The sequence below is a fragment of the Dromiciops gliroides genome, chromosome 4 (genome assembly GCF_019393635.1).
Source record: "Dromiciops gliroides isolate mDroGli1 chromosome 4, mDroGli1.pri, whole genome shotgun sequence".
In the NCBI taxonomy this organism is placed as follows: domain Eukaryota; kingdom Metazoa; phylum Chordata; class Mammalia; order Microbiotheria; family Microbiotheriidae; genus Dromiciops; species Dromiciops gliroides.
Genome location: NC_057864.1, coordinates 32,500,940 through 32,519,224, shown reverse-complemented (window position 1 = coordinate 32,519,224; position 18,285 = coordinate 32,500,940). Strand labels below are relative to the sequence as shown.

The 18,285-nt window shown below is 40.6% G+C and overlaps 1 protein-coding gene and 1 pseudogene across 3 annotated transcripts in view; both read right to left on the bottom strand.

Moving 5' to 3' along the window:
- The window catches only part of TESK2 (testis associated actin remodelling kinase 2), a 161,083-nt gene that overhangs the window by 44,197 nt on the left and 98,601 nt on the right, over positions 1-18,285 (bottom strand). The gene's annotated exons all lie outside the window — the stretch shown is intronic.
- On the bottom strand, positions 191-18,176 carry LOC122753357 (annotated as a pseudogene).

Genomic DNA, 18,285 nt, shown 5'->3' with positions numbered 1-18,285 from the left:
TTGGCCGTTACAGTAACCCAGGAAAAAAGAAAGACAAGGAGCCTTGGACACCATCAAGAAGCCATTCAAAAGGGCTTCTCCAAGACCTTTCCATTTGTGAAATACAAATACTATACAGGTAAGCAGACCGGGGAAGGACACAGAGGTTCCTGTCAAATATTGCTTTCTATCTGTTTGCACGAGAGTCCATCTACTCCATGTGTTCACAGTCGAGTTTGGTCTCATTCATGTCCATGCTACTGCCTGACTGGGCCATTTGCTCCAGCTTGGTCTCTCCACTGAGAGTGGTGGGCAGTGGAGAAGGCTCCTGGGGGTCCAGTATGCCAGCCTAGCCCACAGCACAAAGAGCTGTCTCTTTAGCTTGATGGCTACAATTAAGCCACTGTTGTTTGTTGAGGGTATCACTGGCCAGCAGGGAGTAGGGCTTTGGGAGCCACACCTGAAGCTGATCATTATTTTTGAAGGTATCTTTGATAGAGCCACCTCTTTTGTCCTGTAGATCATCTAGAAGATAGTCCTTCACATGGATTGGCCACTGATAGACTTGGTAGCACAACTGCTTGTTGGGGGTGACAAACTAAGTGATGACAAGCACTTCTTGAAACAGGAAGAGGTATAGCTTCACACCCCTGTTCACCATGGCAACACAGTACTCAGAAGCTGGCAATCGATGGCCCTTCCATCCTTTATCAAAATAGATTAATTAGCCTCTCCTTATAATAGTGGCATTCAGATTCTCCAGGCTCAGTGTTGATCTCAGCCACAACGCATGGTTGATTTTTATGTCCTCCTCCAAGTGTTGATGGTCTGGGTTATCATTTAGAATGTGCCTCAATATATCTCTGAGAAGTAGAGGGTACTTCACTAGTCGACTTCTGGGGATACTGAAGAGATTTGAGAGGTCCAGCTTCTGAGTGAAATTTAACTCGACAAACCACTGAATGAAATACTGCACCTGTGACCCAGCAATGCCTTGGCAGTGACTCAGTTGCTGCAGTAACTGTTATAGAAGCTCAGACACGGCAGCGATCCCATTAGGATAGGGTCAGTATGTTCAATCGATCTGTCCTTTTCCCTGACTTCTCAAAGCCAACTAAGGAGATCTTCATGTAGAGGGCTTGGAGTCTAGCTTTCTAAAAATATGATTTAATTCTTATTCTGTCATTACACAGAGTTTAAGCGTGGGGTTATGATAGGCCTTTTCACTAATTTCAAGTCTTTTTCTCCTTGGGAAAGCTCAAAGATTTCCTCTTGATATCTGATCTCCTTTGAGATAAGCATCTGGTTGAGGCAAACATCAAAGGTCTTGCTCCACAGTTTGCTGTCTCTTTGCTTTGTGCTCATGGTAGCCACATTTCTGGACCAGGATCATGAAGAGAAGATGTCAGGGCAACTGTCCCTGTAGAAGCTGATCAGATGCTGACAATTGCTTTAATGGAGAAGTTTGCCAGTAATGTTACTCAGCTCATCCATGTTTCCAGACCAGTAGAAGGGTCAGTCCTTGGCTACCATGCTGGCAGCTAAGGGCACAGCTGCCACCTCAAGGAACAGAGTGCCTGGTGGCAGCAACAAAAGCCCAGAGAATGCAGCATGCATCCAGCTATTTGTCCTCACAAACCATGCCTGGCTAGACGAGCCCACCAGCTACTGGGCTCAGGCTGACACAGGTGGGTTGGGGCTGCTGGTGCCAGAGGCTGACCTCTTTTTAAATTTTAAAATAATAAAATCTTTCATATTCAGGTCAAGTATCCATTTAGGATTACTTCTAGTATATGGAGTAAGATACCAGTCTAAATCTAATTTCTGCCAGAGTGCTTTCCAGTGAATTTCCCAGGAAGTCTTGTTGAATAGAGTCATTTTCTAGGCAATTTATGCTTTCGGGGGGGGGCAGGTATCAAACATTGGGTTACTGAGTATAATCATTCCTGATTCTTCCTTGTCTAGTCTGTCCTATTGACATATCTTTCTATTTTTTAAACTAGTATAAAATGTTTTTCAAGATTACTGCTTTATAACAGTTTGAGGTTTAAAAATGTTACACTACTTTCATTCTTACATTTTTTGTTTTACTACTTCCTTTGATATTTTTGATGTCATTCTTCACCAAGTGAAGGTTATTGAGGTTTTTTTAGTTCTATAAAGTATCCCTTTGGTAGGTTGATTAGCATAGAATTCATTGTATAAATAAGCTTTAGCAAGAATGACATTTTTATTATGTTTGCGTGACACAGCCAGGGACACACAATATTCCTTCAGCAATTTAGCTTGTTCTTTTATTTCTTTTTTTTTGGGGGGGGGTTCTTCTTTGTTTTGTTTTGTTTTTTAAGTAATAAACATTTCTATTTATAGTTTTGAGTTCCAATTTTTATCCCTCCTTCCCCCCCTTCCCCTCTCCCCTCCCTGAGGCAGCAAGCAATCAAATACATGTGTTATTATGTAAAACATTATCATATTAGTCATTTTGTATAAGAAAACCTGAATAAAAGAAAAAAATGAAAGGAAGTGAAAAATAGCATGTTTCAGTCTGTGTTCAATCAATATCAGTTCTTTCTCTGAAGGTGGATAGTATGCTTCATCATTAGTCCTTCAGGATTGTCTTAGATGATTGTATTGCTGAGAATAGTTAAGTCTTTCACAGTTCTTCATCAAACAGCATTGCTATCTCTGTGCACAATCTTCTTTTGGTTCTGCTCACTTCACTATACATCATTTCATACAAGTATTTCCAGGCCTTTCTGAAATCATCCTGCTTGTCATTTCTTATAACACAATAATATTCCATCACCAGCATATACCACAGCTTATTTAACTATTCCCCAATTGATGGGTATTCCTTTGATTTCCAATTCTTAGCTACCACAAAAAGAACTGCTATAAATATTATTGTACAAACAGGTCTTTTTATCTTTTTGGGGATGTCTTTGGGATATAAACCTAACAGTGGTATTGCTGGATCAAAGGGTATGCACAGTTCTATAGCCCTTTGGGCACAGTTGCAAATTGCTCTCCCGAATGGAGAGCACCAACAGTGGATTAGCGTCCCAATTTTCCCACATCCTCTCCAACATCCAATATTTTCCATTTTTGTTATATTTGCCACTCTGATAGGTGTAAGGTGATACCTGAGAGTTGTTTTAATTTGCATTTCTCTATCAAGAGTGATCTAGAGCATTTTTTCATATGATTATAAATAGCTTTGATTTCTTTGTCTGAAAACTACCTATTCATATCCTTTGACCATTTATCAATTGGAGAATGTCTTTCTTTTTTTCCCCATAAAAGTATTTTATTATTTTCCAGTTACATGTAGAGATAGTTTTCAACATTTGTTTTCATAGGATTTTCAGTTCCAAATTTTTCTCCCTTCCCCCTCCCCAACACAGCAAGCAATCTGATATACATGTACAATCATATCAAACATATTTCTGCATTAGTCATGCTGTGAAAGAAGAATCAGAGCAAAAAGGAAAGACCTCAAAAAAGAAAAACAAAAAAAATAGAAGTAGTATGGTTCAATCTGCATCTAGATTCCATAGTTCTTTTTTTTTCTGGATTTGGAGAGCATTTTCCATCATGAGTCCTTTGGGACTATCTTGGACCGTTGTATTGCTGAGAAGAGTCAAGTCTATCATAGTTGATCAACACACAATGTTGTTGATACTGTGTACAATGTTCTCCTGGTTCTGCTCATCTCACTCAGCATCAGTTCATGTAAGTCCTTCCAGGTTTCTCTGAACTCCTTGCTCATCATTTCTTACAGCACAATAGTATTCCATTACATTCATATACCACAACTTCTTTAGCCATTCCCCAATTGATGGGCAGCCCCTCAATTTCCAATTCCTTGCCACCACAAAAAGAGCAGCTATAAATATTTTTGTACATGTGGGTCCTTTTCCCTTTTCCATGATCTCTTTGGGGAAAAGACCTAATAGTGGTATTTCTGGGTCAAAGGGTATGTTTGGGCATAGTTCCAAATTGCTCTCCTGAATGGTTGGATCAGTTCACAGCTCCACCAACAATGCATTAGTGTTCCAATTTTTCCACAGCTTCTCCAACATTTATTATTTTCCTTTTTTGTCATATTAGCCAATCTGATAGGTGTCAGGGGGTACCTCAGGGTTGTTTTCATTTATATTTCTCTAATCAATAGTGATTTAGAGCATATTTTCATATGGCAATAGATAGCTTTGATTTCTTCATCAGAAAACTGCCTGTTCATATCCTTTGACCATTTCTCAATTGGGAAATGACTTGGATTCTTACAAATTTTATTTAGTCCCCGATATATTTTAGAAATGAGGCCTTTATCAGAAATACTGGCTATAAAAATTGTTTCCCAGTTTTCTACCTCCCTTCTAATTTTGGATGCATTGCTTCTGTTTGTACAAAACCTTTTTAATTTAATGTAATCAAAATCATCCATTTTGCATTTCATGATATTCTCTATCCCTTGTTTGGTCATAAACTGTTCTTCTTTCCATAAATCTAAGAGGTAAACTATTCCTTCCTCTCCTTATTTACCTATGGCATCACCTTTTATATCTAAATCATTTACTCATTTTGATCTTATTTTAGTATAAGGTGTAAGATGTTGGTCTATGCCTAGTTTCTGCCAAACTATCTTCCAGTTTTCCCAGCAGTTTTTGTCAAATACTGAGTTCCTATCCCAGAAGCTGGAGTCTTTGGGTTTATCAAACAGTACATTACTAAAGTCATTTACTATTGTGTCTCCTGTGCCTAACCTATTCCATTGATCCACCACTCTATTTCTTAGCCAGTATGAAATGTCTTTATTTCTTTCAGGAACATTTTGCAACTGTACTTATTCAGGTATTGACAGTATTTTGGCAGATTGATTTCCAGATATTTTATGCACTTATGAAAATTTATTTTAAATCAATCATACCTTTCTATTATTAACTATTAAAGTTTGTTATTTTTATTAAAGATAAATACTGTTAATTTTTGTATGTTTATATCATAGGCTTTGTGAGCAGCTGAAATTAGCCTTGGGCGCCCCAAGTGGGCTGCCCCTCCCCCAGTGCTACGGCTCTCCCAAGCCTCCCCAGACAGGTAAGCCTTGCGCTAATCTGTTACTCTCTTTCATTTTATTGGGCTGTTTAAGCCATTTATATATATATATATACACACACACACACACACACACACACACACACACACACACACACATACATATGTGTGTGTGTGCGTGTGTTTTGCAGGGCAATGGGGTTAAGTGACTTACCGAGGGTCACACAGCTAAAGTGTCATGTGTCTGAGGCTGGATTTGAACTCAGGTCCTCCTGAATCCTGGGCCAGTGCTTTATCCACTGGACCACCTAGCTGCCCCTAAGCCATTCCTATTTAAAGTTATAAAGTTAGGTATAAATGTTCTTCTACTTGTCTCTAATATTAATTTTTTTCCTAAATTAAGATTTATTTTTATTCTTATTCTTCTTCCTAGGTAAAGACAGTACTTTGTCTCCAGTTAATTTTGTTATTATTCTATCAAGTAATATAAAGAATCCATCTAGGGGCAGCTAGGTGGCACAGTGGATAGAGCACTGGCCCTGGAGTCAGGAGTACCTGAGTTCAAATCCGGCCTCAGACACTTAACACTTACTAGCTGTGTGACCCTGGGCAAGTCACTTAACCACAATTGCCTCACCAAAAAAAAAAAAAAAAGAATCCATCTGATGATCTGATTGGTACAGCATTAAAGGTGTAAATCAACTTTAGCAACACTGTCTTTTTAAACTGATTGGCATGGCTCAGCCATGAGCAATAAATATTTCTCCAACTATTTAAGGGTTTTTTTGCAGGGCAATGAGGGGTTAAGTGACTTCCCCAGGGTCACACAGCTAGTAAGTGTCAAGTGTCTGAGGTTGGATTTGAACTCAGGTCCTCCTGAACCCAGGGCCATTGCTTTATCTACTGGGGCACCTGGCTGCCCCATTTAAGGTTGTTTGGGGGTTTTTTTTGGGTTTTTTTAGTGAGGCAATTGGGGTTAAGTGAATTTCTTTCTTTCTTTAGTGGGGCAATGAGGGTTAAGTGACTTGCCCAGGGTCACACAGCTAGTAAGTGTTAAGTGTCTGAAGCTGGATTTGAACTCAGGTCCTCCTGAATCCAGGGCCGGTACTCTATCCACTGCGCCACCTAGCTGCCCTATTTAAGGTGTTTTAAAAAGAATTTCCCTAAGGCATATTTCATAATTGAAACTATTGAAGTATTTTATGTGTTTTGATAGATTTATACTCAAAGTTTTTTGCTTTTTGTAGTTATTTTGAATGGCATTTTCCCTTTCTATTTTTACTTCTTGGACTTTGTTATGATATATTATATATAGAAATGTTCGTTTTTGCTGATTTGTTTTGTAGCCCTCAACATTGCTCATTATCTCAATGACTATCTTTCCTGATTCCCTAGGATATAAGTAAACCATCATGTCACCAGAAAAAAAGGATAGTTTTTTCTCCCCTTTACCTATTCATATACCTATAATTTCTTTCTCTTGTCATTGCTACTGCTAGCATTTCTATAACTATATAAAATAAGTGAAGAGTGTTCATTCTTGCCTTACTGGTGTACTTACTGCTTGCCTTACTGAGAAAGCTTCTAGTGAATGCCAATTACATATAGTGTTTGCTTTTACTTTTAGACCGATACTCTCTATATTTTTAAAAAGGTTCCTCTACACCTACACTTTATAGGGTGTTTAGCATAAATGTGTGTTGTACTTTGTCAAAGGCTTTTTTCTACCTAATAATAGCTAGCATTTATATAGCATTTTATAGTTTGTAAAGTGATTGACAAATATCTCATTTTATCCTCAGAAAACCCATGGGAGGTTATTGCTGTTATCTCCATTTTACAGAGGAGGGAAAAAGAAGTTAAGTGACTTGTCCAGGTTCGCACAGCTAATAAGTGCTTGAGGCCTGGTTTGAACTCAGGTCCTTCTGATTCCAAACCCTTCACACTATCCATTGTAACCATGTGGTTGCATTCTGAGATACATTCAACTTGGTCAGAATGAACAATTTTTTTGATAAACTGCTGTAGTTTGTTTAATAGGATTTTGTGAATTATCCTTCCCTCATTTATGTACTGAGACTCTATCTCCTAAAGGATTGCTGGAAAAGTGCTTTCTTTTTTGAGAATAATTTGTATAGGGGAGCTAGGTGGCACAGTGGATAATGCACCGGCCCTGGATTCAGGAGGACCTGAGTTCAAATCCAGCCTTAGACACATGACACTAGCTGTGTAACCCTGGGCAAATTACTTAATCCTCATTGCCCTGCCTCCCCCCAAAAAAGAAAAGAGAATAATTTGTATAATATTGGTACTAACTGTCCTTTAAAAGCTTAATAGAATTCTCCTCTGAATCCAACAGGTCCAGGAAGATTTTTTTCCCCATCTTCGGAAGTTTCTCTATAGTTAGTTATATCTCCTTTTCTGGGATTATATTATTTAAGATCTTTACTTGGTTCTATGTTAGATCATATTTTATATGAGTTTTTTAAAGGCATTTTTCTATTTCTTTTGTCTATCTGTCTTGTTAACATGTAAATTTATATACTAGGTTCTGATAATTCTTCTTTCCTGCAGCTTCAATCCCTCCCTTTGCCACTTTATCCATTCTCCTGTAAACTGTCTTCTTTCTAAGAGCCCATAGGAGTTATTTTTCCTTCACTGTTTAGCATTTACATTTAGAGTACATTACAGATTCCCCTCTATTTTCTTTCTCCCGTTACCCCTTTTATGAACTCTCCCATTCTTTAATTTAATCCCATAAAAACCACTAATTCATCTGTAAGTGGGGTTTTGTGACGGTTAGTCCATTGGTGTTTCAGGTCAATCTTGCTGATTCTACCCCCCTGCCATTTCTCATACTCCTCTCCACTCCATTCATATAGTCACCATGCTAACACTACTTGTCAACTCAACCACTGCAACAGTCTAATTGGTCTCCATGCCTACAGACTCTTCCTTCTCTCTCCACTCTAGTATATCCTGTCAAAGTGAATTTCCTAAAGCACAGGTCTCTGACCACATTATGCCCCTGTTCAATAAACTCCAGTGGCTCCCTATTACCTCTAGCAGCAAATATAATATCCTCTGTTTGGGCACTTAAACCCTTTCACACCTTAGTCCCTTTCTACCATTCCAGTCTTCTTAGCTTTTACTTCCTCCGTGTACTCTACAATCCAGACACACTGCCCGCATTGAAGTTCCTCAACCAAGACACTCAATCTTCCATCTTTTTGCCTTTGTACTGCTTGTCTCCAATTCTTAAAAAGATCTCTCTCCTTACCTGTAGGGGTAGTTTCTTTAGTTTCCTTCAAGAGACAGACACTAGTGCTTTCCCTCTGAGATTACCTTCCATTTACACTGGATATATATTATATATACAGTTATTTGCATGTTGTCTCCTAACATCAGAATGATAGCTCCTTGAGGGCAGGAACCATGTTCCTGATTTTCTTTTTGTACCTAATGTTAAGTACAGTGCCTATCATGTAGTAAGAATATAAACAATTATTGTTAACTAACTTTCCAATCTCTGCTCCACACAGTAGCCAAACTGATATCCTAAAATATAATCCTGATTATGTCCTCCTTCTTTTCAAGAAGTCTCAATGTTGCTCACAACTCTAGGGTGAAATGGAAACTCCTAGTACCCTTTACAATCTGACTTCGAACTATCTTTCTTGGCAAAATACACACAGACACTCTCTCTCTCTCTCTCTCTCTCTCTCTCTCTCTCTCTCTCTCTCTCTCTCTCTCTCTCTCTCTCTCTCCCAGCCAAAGTGGTCTATTTCCTGTTCACTCTACATGACGTTTCATATCCTGCCTACATGCATGGGTTCTTTCTAAGCCTTGAATGCCTTCTCTTCCTTGGAACCTCTAGCTACATTTGAGGCTACATTATGAGAGGCTTGTCCTGGTTTCCCCAGGTGTTGAAACCCCCTCCCCTTAATTACATGGCATTTGTTTTGTATCTACTCACTGGTGTACATCTTGTACCTCACAAAAGAAGGTGAGCTCACTTAAAGGTAGAGACTGTCTTGTTTTTTGGAGCCAATGCCTTGAAAGCAGCCTGAGGAACCAATTTACATCTATCCTTTTGTCACCACTTCTCCGTTTCATCAAGTCAAGTCAGTTTATTAAGGTCCTTTGTTGCTGGGAGGGAGCCAAAAACCAATTTATTTGAGTAGTACATGCCTCTCTATAAACTTCTGCAAAACAATGTCAATATGTCACCATGCCAAAGAAAAGAAATCTTTAAAAGTAGAACCTAACATATAATGCAAAAGTAATATTTATAATCTGCACCAACCATCCCTCCCACCCCCAATACAACAAAGACAAACTTATTAAATCATTTCAAGGTAGGGTGGGTATGTTTGAAAAAGAAATCTTAAAGGACTAATTTCTTGATTCATAGACTGAGCACACTGGACAAAATACAGAGATGTGAGGTTAGTGGGACACTGACCACTAAGGCCCTGAGTGGACTTATGGACATGATCTCATTTTTAAAATAAAGTTTCTTCTGCATTTCCCAAATAAGTTCCCAGGCACTTAAATCAACATGAGGACAAAATATTGGCCTGGGTTAAAAAGATTCTCCTGGGGCAGCTAGGTGGCACAGTGGATAAAGCACCGCTTCTGGATTCAGGAGTTCCTGAGTTCAAATCCGGCCTCAGACACTTGACACTTACTAGCTGTGTGACGTTAGGCAAGTCACTTAACCCCCATTGCCCTGCCAAAAAAAAAAAAAAAGATTCTCCTCCTGATGGAGAAAAGCCACATACATGCAACACACAGGAAGGTGTTTGGATAACCTTTAACTTTGATATTTCCTTCCCTGGAGCACAAACCATTAGGTAAAAAACTTCTAGATAGGATGCAAGAAGGAGGAAAGATGATGGTAAAGCAACAAAAGAATGGATTAGAACACATCTGGCAGTAAGAAACTGATTTGGTGTTGGTATGCTTTCATTTATGAGGGTTCAAAGAAAAAAGAATGAAAATAATCCTAGATGCAAGTTCCAAAAACATCTTATATTGGAAAGGGAGCTATAGGCTATGCAATATGATGCAAAGAAGTCAGGAGACCTAGGTTAAAATTCTGGCTCTACCTGTACGACTTTGGGCAAGTCGCATCACCTAAGATCTCAGTTTTCATCTCTGTAAATTGAGAACCTTAAACTAAAAGTCCCCTAGAATCTTTGCTAGCTCTGAAATTGATTTAAGACCTCGGAGGCCATCTGTTCCTGAACAAGAGAGAGTTGTCCTTCCATCTGCCCTCAGCTTGAAGACTCCTAGCAAGAGCAAACTTCCTCCCTCCTAAGGCAGTCAGCTCCATTTTTGAATAGTTCTAATTATTAAGGAAGGTAAGCATTCCCTTAGGCCTGAAAGTACCTCCTAAAGCTTTAGTCCTTAGCCTTGTTGCTGCTTTCTGGGGAGAAGCAAATCAAAGCTAACCACACATGGAAGCCTGTCAAATACTTCAGGACAACTCTTGTGCATCCCCTCTCCGGCTTCTCTTCTCTAGTCCATGAATGCATATTCATGAAATGGCTGCTATGAGCTGGACCCTCTACTGGGGCTGGGGAGACAGTCACATAAACAGTCTTCCCTCAAGCAGCTCACGTTACACGGGAAGAGAAACTGTAAACATAGAAGTATGTACAAAATAAATGCCAGGTGATTGGGGTTGGGGCGGGAGGGACAGTACTAGAAGCTGGGGAGATTGGAGGAAAGGTCACATAGGAAGTGGTGCCTGAACCATGCTGGGAAGGAAACAAGGGGAATCTAAAAAGTGGCAGTAAGGAGAGTGAATTCAAGATATGGAAGACGCACAACACAACAGCACAGGAATGTCCATAGTTTGGTCAAATCTTCATATGCTATGACTTCTAGGTCCTTGACCATCCTCATCTACCTGCTCTGAGCATTCCTCAGTCTGGCCATGTCCTTTCCTAAAAGTGAGCCCCATGGGTGAACACGAGATCCTGGATGTGCAGAGTACAGAGTCTATAACACCTGTGAGAAAATAATAGGGTCTTGGGAATACCCAAAGGCCCCTCTTGCCGGGATTGATTGGATTAATATTGATTGGATTGACTGACTGACTTGCTGATTAACTCACTTAAAATTAATTCAATTAAAACCACACCTTGAGTGGCCTTCAGAGGGTGTGTTCTCAGAGGATGTGAACTCTGATCTCAACACAGGACCACCCTCAAGTCTAGTGAACCAATGGATTTGGTGGATGCTAGCCAATTAGCCTGAAGTAGTGTGTAAGGACCACCTCTCCTCCAACCTAGAAAAGGCTTCCACACGCAATCATTCTCAGTCAGACTCTCTTGGAGGTGCTCCTGGTGGCAGAGGACTTGAAGGAAGACGCAGGCCAGGCTGAGTTCTATTTTTCCTCTAGGCTAGATAGGTCTTTTCTTAACTTGCTGAGCCAAGTGTGCTCTCTTTACTAATATTTAATATACTTTAATAAATGCTTAATGACCCCAAACTGGTGCTAAAGCTTCTAATTTATAAGTAACAACTATATTAGAAACCCCAGCTAATTTTCCCCAAACTTGCGACAGAAATAAGGCGATCACATATAATTGTCTTTTGGGGGTTTTTTCTGTTTTTTTTTTTTTTTTGGTGAGGCAATTGGGGTTAAGTGACTTGCCCAGATTCACACAGTTAGTAAGCGTCAAGGGTCTGAGGCCAGATTTGAACTCAGGTCCTCCTGAATCCAGGACCGGTGCTCTATCCACTGTGCCACCTAGCTGCCCCACATATAATTTTCTTAGGCAATTATTTTCATCAGAGAGCTTTTGTACCTCCTTTTCCATTTGACTTTTCAAGCTGTTGACTTTCTTCTCGTCTTTCCTGCATCACCCTCATTTCTCTTTCCATGTTTTCCTCTACCTCTCTAATTTTATCTTCAAAGTCCTTTTGGAGCACCTCTATGGCCTGAGACCAATTCATATTTTTCTTGGAAGCTTTAGATATAGGGGCCCTGATGTTGACATCTTCCTCTGAGGGTGCCCCTTGGTCTTCCTTGTTACTGAAGAAACTTTCTATGGTCCTCCCTTTTCTCTGTCGGCTCATTTTACCTTTCTTTTACTAGACTTTTAGCTCCTTAAAGTGGGGCACTGTTTCCAGGCTGCAGTATCCCAAGCTTAAGAAGTCCCAGGTGGTATGATTTAAGGAGAATCAGGTTCTTTCCTTGCCCAGCCTGTTTCCTGGTCCTAGATGACCCCAGACCAATTTGCTAATCAACCAGCTTTGTGTGTTGTGGTTGTTAGCTCCGATGAGCCTGGGCCCCTCCCCCACCTTGGCCACTTCTACTCGAGCCTACCACCTGGTTCTCAGTAGGGGTGAGAAATCCAAGTTCTGCCTTAGCACCAGCATAGACCCCTGTAGTCTCTCCCCTGCCCAGGGCTCAGCCCACTCACCAGACTGTGAGCTTAGTTCCAGACGACACTGGTGCTTCAGCTGATTCAGAGGCTCTGGGGGTCTCCTTCTCTGGTGAGGACTTCCTGAGACTGGATCTGTGTCAGGGTGACTGTGGGGTTGGGCCCGACTCCTGTATCAGCACAGCAGCTCCCTCCTTCTGACCTTCTTCTGTGAGTTTTGCTGCTCCGGGCATTTTCCTATGACCTTATTTGGATGTTTTTCGGAGCGATCGTGTCATGAGTTCAGGAGCTCACTGCCTTTCCTCTGCCATCTTGGCTCCACCCCGGAAGTCTGATCACATATAATTTTAAATGACATACACCCCAGTCGAGGACACAAAGTCAAAGTCCTAACTGCTTCTGAGGCCATGGTCTTGAGCTGTCTTTACTGGGGTCTGAAGGAAAAAAGTGATAGTGCTTTTGCCCACCCGGCATGTACTGCCTCCTGTTTCATTCTCCAGATACCTTACTACTCCTATATTGCAAAGCTGAAAGCAGTCTATCCAATAATATCTACAAGCAGGAGATGCTGAACAACCTCACCCTCTGTAAGGATTCCTTCTTACATCTGGTTTCTGTTCATAGGATCCTTCACAACAGCAGCAAACGACTTTGGTTAATATATGTCTCCCTATTTGATGTTTTACTTAATAGGAATAATAGGGTTTGAGTATAAAGTTATTGCCATATCAGAGAATCTTGTATGACTTTAACTTATGCATAAGAGGTATTCTGTTAAGGCTGTTTGGTCTACAGAGTCAAGTATTTTTTTTTCTTTTTCTTTTTCTTTTTTTTTTTGCAGGGCAATGGGGGTTAAGTGACTTGCCCAGGGTCACACAGCTATTAAGTATCAAGTGTCTGAGGCCGGATTTGAACTCAGGTACTCCTGAATTTAGGGCTGGTGCTTTATCCAATGCGCCACCTAGCTGCCCCTATTTCTTTTTTAAAATTTCTTCTATTTATTTATTTATTTTTGGCAGGGCAATGAGGGTTAAGTGACTTGCCCAGGGTCACACAACTAAGTGTCAAGTTTCTGAGGTCATATTTGAACTCAGGTCCTCCTGAATCCAGAGCCAGTGCTTTGTGAGGATCAGAGCACCACCAACCTGCTGAGAAAGACATTGCAGGGAAGCTCCGCCCTAAGGAAAAAGCATGAGGTGACCATTCTGGGGTTTTGAAGGTCGGATTAGCATCTGGAAGTTGTATCTACTGCCTGTGGGTCATGTCAATCAGTTCTATCAGCCAATTAGCTTGGAGCTATGTGTAAAGAAGGCCCAGCTTCCTATTTTACAGGAAGCTTCTGGGAGAAGTGGCTAAGGATCTGGGTCTTTTCGTTCAAGAACTGGCTGTTGGCGGCAGGAACATTCTCTCTCTCTTAGATAGCTAGATTAAGGCTGCTTTTCCTCTCTCTCTCTCTCTCTCTCTCTCTCTCTCTGCTAACCCCTAATATACTTTAATAAATGCTTAATGCCCAAAGACTGGTGCTAAAGCTTCTAATTTAAGGTGACCACTCATTAGATTTTAAACATCACAGTTAGAATTTTTGGGCTCCACAGCTTTATCACTGTGCCACTTAGCTTGTCCCCCCTTTTAAAAATTTTATTTAAAGTTTTGAGTTTCACACTCTATCCCTCCTTCCTCTCCCCCTGGCTGAGGTGGTAAGCAATTGGATATAGGTTATACATGTGTAATTATGTAAAACATTCCCAAATTAGCCATTTTGTATAAGAAAACTGAAATAAAAGAAAAAAATGAAAGAGTAAAGAATAGCATGCTTCAGTCTGTGTTCAATCAATATCAGTTCTTTCTTTGGAGGTGGATAGTATGCATCATCATTAGTCCTTTGAGATTGTCTTGGATCCTCATATTGCTGAAAATAGTTAAGTCATTCACAGTTCTTCAATGAACAATATTACTGTCTCTATGCACAATGTTCTCCTGGTTCTACTCACTTCATTATACATCAGTTCACATATAAGTCTTTGCAGGCCTTTCTGAAATCCTCTTGTTTGTCATTTCTCATAGCACAATAATATTCCATTACAATCAAACACAACTTGTTTAGCCATTCCCCAATTAAGGGGCATTCCTTTGATTTCCAATTTTTAGCCACCCACAAAAAGAGCTGCTATAAATATTTTTGCAGAAATAGGTGTTTGCCTCTTTTTTGGAATGTCTTTGGGATATAAACCTAGCAGTGGTATTGGTGGATCAAACTATATGCCCAGTTTTTTTTTTGTTTTTTTGTTTTTTTTAGTGAGGCAATTGGGGTTAAGTGACTTGCCCAGGGTCACACAGCTAGTAAGTGTTAAGTGTCTGAGGTCAGATTTGAACTCAGGTACTCCTGACTCCAGGGCCGGTGCTCTATCCTATATGCCCAGTTTTATAGCCTTTTGGGCATAGTTCCAAATTGCTCTCCAGAATGGCTGGATCAGTTCACAACTTCACCAACAGTGTTAGTGTCCCACTTTTCCCACATCCCCTCCAACACCCAACATTTTCCTTTTTTGTTACATTAGCCTCTCTTATAGGTGTGTTTCATCAAGGAAACACCCCATTTCTTAAAGAAACAAAGAGGGGACTGTAACGATTGGAATGACACCACCTGCTGGAGACTTACTGTAGGAAAGCTCCATCATGAGGAGAAGGCCTCTGAGGGCAAGACCATGTGGCTTTTCTTTGGCATTAGGAAGTGATGTTTGCTTGGGGGAGGAAAAGGGGGGGAGGCTGGGCTCTCGCTCTCTTTCGCCAGGACTCTCACGGAGAGGGGAGCGAGAAATGTACTATCCCTTTAATAGATAGATGAACCTAGGCCTTTCTCTTTCTCTTCATCAAATTCTTATTCTCCTTAACAAATGCTTAAAAGTCTAATTCTTGCTAAAGCTTAGAATTTATTGGCGACCACTCATTAGATATTTTAGACAGACAAGCTAGAATTTTAGCCCCTTACAGGTGTGAAGTGGTACCTCAGAATTGTTCAAATGCTTCTTTAAAATTGTATTCTCTGGGGGCGGCTAGGTGGCGCAGTGGATAAAGCACCGGCCCTGGATTCAGGAGTTCCTGAGTTCAAATCCGACCTCAGACACTTGACACTTACTAGCTGTGTGACCTTGGGCAAGTCACTTAAGCCCCATTGCCCTGAAAAGAAAATAAAAAATAAATTGTATTCTCTGACTCTTTCAGTCAATTGTATGACTATGAAAATGTGGTCTGCTTTCAAATACCCTATGTAAATACCTTACTATTATAGCCTTCTAACATTTTCATCAAAAAATAACATATACCTAAATGTATACATATATAAGTATGTATGTACATATACATATATGTATATGCAGAGAAAGAGATAGAAAATATTCAAAGGTTATGGAGGGGGAGGTGAGAAAATAAGTACATGGATTAAGCAATTATTGATACCCTCTTAATCACCATTAGTTGGCAATGATGCCATTGATGATTTTTTTATTCTTGTCGCCAAACAAAATCAGCTCCTCTTCAACTTCCACCTATTGATCCCAGAGGGCAGAACTAGAAGCAAATAGAACCAGTGTAAACCCTGTTCTACTTACAGCTCAATAGAAAACCATTTTTTTTTTTTTAGTGAGGCAATTTGGGTTAAGTGACTTGCCCAGGGTCACACAGCTAGTAAGTGTTAAGTGTCTGAGGCCAGATTTGAACTCAGGTACTCCTGACTCCAGGGCCGGTGCTCTATCCACTGCGCCACCTAGCTGCCCCTCAGTAGAAAACTTAATGACAGCTCACATGCCCTCGATCAACTTCTTATTTTTCAGGCTAAACATCCCTGGTTTCTTGAACTGTCTTCATGTGGCACTGTCTCTGGTCCCCTCACTATCCTGGTCACCCTCCACTAGACAGTCATTAATCTCTCTCCTAAAATGTGGTGACCAGAACTGAAGAGAGTACTCCATAAGTAGTCTGACCAGGAGAGAGTACAGCAGAGTTCTCACCAACAACATCTGTCACAATCTCTCTCTTAGGTCAGGATCATTACTGGATGCCACAAAACCTACTAGGCTTACATTGCAGCCACGTATTAAAATCTTCAGATATTTTTCAACTCCTATTTAACCAAGTTGCTCTCATCGTTCAAAGCTGAGTTTTTGAGTCCTAGCATAAAACTGTACATTTGTCTTTATCACATCTCATCTTATTAGACTTGGTCCACCATTCAAGCCTATTAAGATGTCTTTGAATACCTTACTCTATCCTCAGATCTGTGATTTTTCTCTCTCAGATTCCTGACATCAGAACATTTGGTAAATAAGACGTCCAAGTCACTGTTAAATATGTTAAAAATAACAGGACCAGCTTTCAAAGCCAAGACGGCAAAGTAGAATGAAGGACTAGAGGTCCTCCATAACTATTCCAACAATGACCAAAAAAGAAACTACACCGAGACAGTTTTTCAGCCCAAGTTTACAAATTCAACCTACAGGGAAGGAATGTAGGAAGGAGTGTATTGGAATCATGAACTCAGCACCTAGGGTTCTGAGATAAGCCAGCTAGAGGTGCCCCCCAACACAGCCTTTGGACTCCTTGGACCTAAGCCAATAACAAGAAGGACATTAAGAGCGGCAGCTAATGCTAAACCAACTCACGAGATATGGTGCATCTGGACCCCCTCCCAGACCAGCAACTCAGGTCTGAAGCACAGACCTGGCATCCAGAACCCCTAGGAATTGCTCAGAGCATATCTTAGACTCAATGCTGGGCCCAGGAATGCAATGCAGGGAAAGGGTCTGTGAGAGGGGCAGGAACCACAGACTCAGGTCCAAAAGAACTCATAGAAAGGCTAGCATGAACCCTTCACTTTTTCTAAGCTGGAACCTCTCCCTTCCCAAAGGGACCTGGCACCAGACGCTCTCACATCTGCTGTCCTGTGGATCACAGAGCTAGGATGCAGGTTACTAGAAGGATGACTAAACAAACAAACAAAAAGATAAAGAGTTATTATGAGGTCAGAGATGCCCAGGACACAAACTCAGAATAATAACTAGAAAACACCAACAAGCAAGGTCTCAAAAGAAAAATGGCTTGCCTACAAGATCAATGAGAATTACTAGAAGAAATGAAGCAAGAGTTTAAAAGTGAGTTGTAAAATGGCATTATAAATGAAATGAGAGCGACAGAGTTAAGAATTTAAAAATAAGTGAGAAAGCAGAGGAGAAACTTGGCACAAGAGGTACAAAGCCTTACCCAAGTAACAAACACCCTGAAAATTAGAATGGACCAAACAGAAGTTCATGACTTCATAAGACATTGATAAATATTAAAAACAAAATTAAAGGGCAGCTAGGTGGCAAAGCAGATAAAGCACTGGCCCTGGATTTAGGAGGACCTGAGTTCAAATCCGACCTCAGACACTTGACATTTACTAGCTGTGTGACCTTGGGTAAGTCACTTAACCCTCATTGCCCTGCCAAGCTCTCCCCCATACCATCATTACTCAGCAACCTGTCCATAGTTTACCCAATCCATTTTATTTTTCAATCAAAGTTCTGGCAGCTGCTTATCTACTGACCTACAGGACACTCTCTTCTTTCCCAAGTTGAGTGACCAGTTCCTACTCTCTCCTTCCCAACTCCTTCCCTTTCACCAGAGAAACTACAACATTCATATTGATACTCCTTCAAACACACTAACTTGCCAGTTCAGCCACACAGAGATGATCACACTCTCCATCTTACGTCACTCACAAGTATTCACTTCCATGGTCAGGATCTCTTGTCATTCCATCTCTCCCTCTGCCTTGTAACCCCAAACACTGGTCTTTGTCCTCCATGTAATGTCC